The sequence below is a fragment of the Lactuca sativa genome, chromosome 8 (assembly GCF_002870075.4).
Source record: "Lactuca sativa cultivar Salinas chromosome 8, Lsat_Salinas_v11, whole genome shotgun sequence".
NCBI lineage: Eukaryota > Viridiplantae > Streptophyta > Magnoliopsida > Asterales > Asteraceae > Lactuca > Lactuca sativa.
This window is the reverse complement of record NC_056630.2, coordinates 163,468,477-163,470,674: the sequence shown is the minus strand read 5'-3', so window position 1 is coordinate 163,470,674 and position 2,198 is coordinate 163,468,477. Positions and strand designations below refer to the sequence as shown.

The 2,198-nt window shown below is 43.4% G+C and overlaps 1 non-coding gene across 1 annotated transcript; it reads right to left on the bottom strand.

Moving 5' to 3' along the window:
• Positions 1-1,624: 1,624 nt before the first annotated feature.
• LOC111908908 (small nucleolar RNA R71) lies at positions 1,625-1,731 on the bottom strand. The gene has a single exon (XR_002856013.1). It is a non-coding gene; the product is annotated as a small nucleolar RNA R71 (small nucleolar RNA).
• Positions 1,732-2,198: the final 467 nt, after the last annotated feature.

Below are 2,198 nucleotides of genomic sequence, written 5' to 3'. Positions count from 1 at the left end.
TGGGATCAGGGGTAAAACCTAACATTCGTTCTAGATGTTTCCTTAATTAGATATCGCTTCACCTCGAGGTCCTCATCTTCCTGCTTTGATTTGGGAGACATGTATTCAACAAGAGCTGACGAAGAATTAGTCAAATAGGAAGGAGGAAGAGCGGATATCCTTAGACGACGGCTTAGGGTTTGTAGATGGTGGTGTGGGGGTCGTCGGTTGCTTTATAGAGAGATATGAAGTCGAGACGAAAAGACGAGATTAACCCATCTGGTAATAAACAGACTCGGGAAGCTGAACAAAATGACCCGAGATTGACCCATCTAGTAACAATGCTATTGATGCCATTCCTTCCATTTTCGACTGTTCATCCTCCACTTCCTCTACTGCTACTTCTTCACCATCTTCTATTTTTTCTGTATTTAGACTTGAGAGTATAATTAGGGCTTTTTCTAACAATTTCAACATCGAGTGGGAGATATGGTGGTTCCAGTAGGTAGAAGTGAGGGAAGAAGTAGGCAGCAGTCAATGTCGGGAGGGGGAAGGAAGGAGCGTCCATAATTTGGGCAAGAGGGAAAGGAGAAAAAAAAGGAAGGCGGGATTTTTAATTTTTTCAGAATTTCATTTCCCCCTACTGTTAAAGGATGGAACGCGCGTTCCATTAAAAATTATAAAGCGACATCCTTAGACGACGCGCATTTTATTATAGGTGCCCTCCGTGTTTTTTTTTGTTAGACACTAATTTAAGGGCACGCAATAATGCGTGTCCTCTATTGTTAAATTTTTTGAAGAGATGACACTTTTTTAAAGTCACTCTCTTTTGCGTAACATAAATCAACGAGTGTCGTGGTTTGCGCGTCGTAAAAGGGTCTTTTTCTTGTAGTGCGCAGATTAATTTTCGATTTTTTTTAGTACATTTTTTTTGTTCTTTTTACGTTTTCATCTTGTTTATTTCAGAAATTTCATGACCAGCGGATCAAACACTCCGCTGGTACCCCCGTTTGAAGATCCCGAATCCGCATTGAAAAGGAACAAAGGAAAGGACGTGGAGAGCTCGAGTACACCAAAGAAGTCACCTTTGTCCAATTTGAAGACTGTTTTTGGGAAAAAGAAGAGCAGCAAATCAGGAGTATCCAGTGCCTCTTTGACAATCGAAGACCCAATTCAAGAAGATATCGAGTACGAGACCGAGGAAGAAGAGGAGCCTACATACGAGCACGAAACCGATTCTGAGGAAGAGTTAGCTATCACAATGGCTAACATTGATGAAATCCCCATGGGAGAATGGAAGAAGAGGATGCGCGACGACACTGGCCTGGGACTTGTGCAACCCGCAATTCCCGCGACTGCCACTTTCGAGCAAAAGGGTCATATCCTAGCTTTACTTAAAGAAATACCTTTTTATGGAAAAGACCATGAAGATGCCTACAAGCATTTGGACGAAGTCAATGATGTAGCCGATTACTTCAATGTTCCAAATGTTCCCCGGGAGACCCAGCTACTTCGTATGCTTCCGGTGACATTCAAAGGTGCTGCAAAAGACTGGCTTAAGTCACTTCCCCCCGGATCAGTCACCACTTGGGCCAAGATGAAAGAAGAATTCATTGATCACTTTTGCCCACCTTCCAAGATAGCTAAGTTGAAGAAGGCCATTGCTAACTTTGAACAACAAGCTGGAGAGTCGCTATATGAAGCATGGGAGAGGTACAAGAGCTTACTAAGAAACTGCCCACACCATGACGTAAATAGCCAACAAGAAGTCTCGATCTTCTATGATGGAGTCAATGTCACAACCAGGCAATTACTAGACTCACTAGGCCCGCTCACAAAGAAGCCGCCCCCGGTGATCAAAGAATTGATTGAAGAATTCTCTACACACTCTAGAGAATACCACAACCCTAGACATGATGTCACTAGGGGAGCCGCTTATGCAGCTACTGAAGACTTATCCGCGGTCATGGCTATGCTAAAACCCATGGATAGGAGGATGGATAAAATGGATCAAACGATCTATGCTATTCGGGTGGGTTGTGAAAACTGCAATGGGCCTCACCTCACTAGAGACTGTGATTTAGATGAGAATGGCAACAAGAAGGTGCAAGTTTGTTACTCAAGTGGAGACCGATATGATGAAGACCGGCGCAAACAAAAGAAAGAGTGGCACCCTTATGAAGAGTACAAGAAAGCCAAGGAGGAAAGGTTTAGGCAAA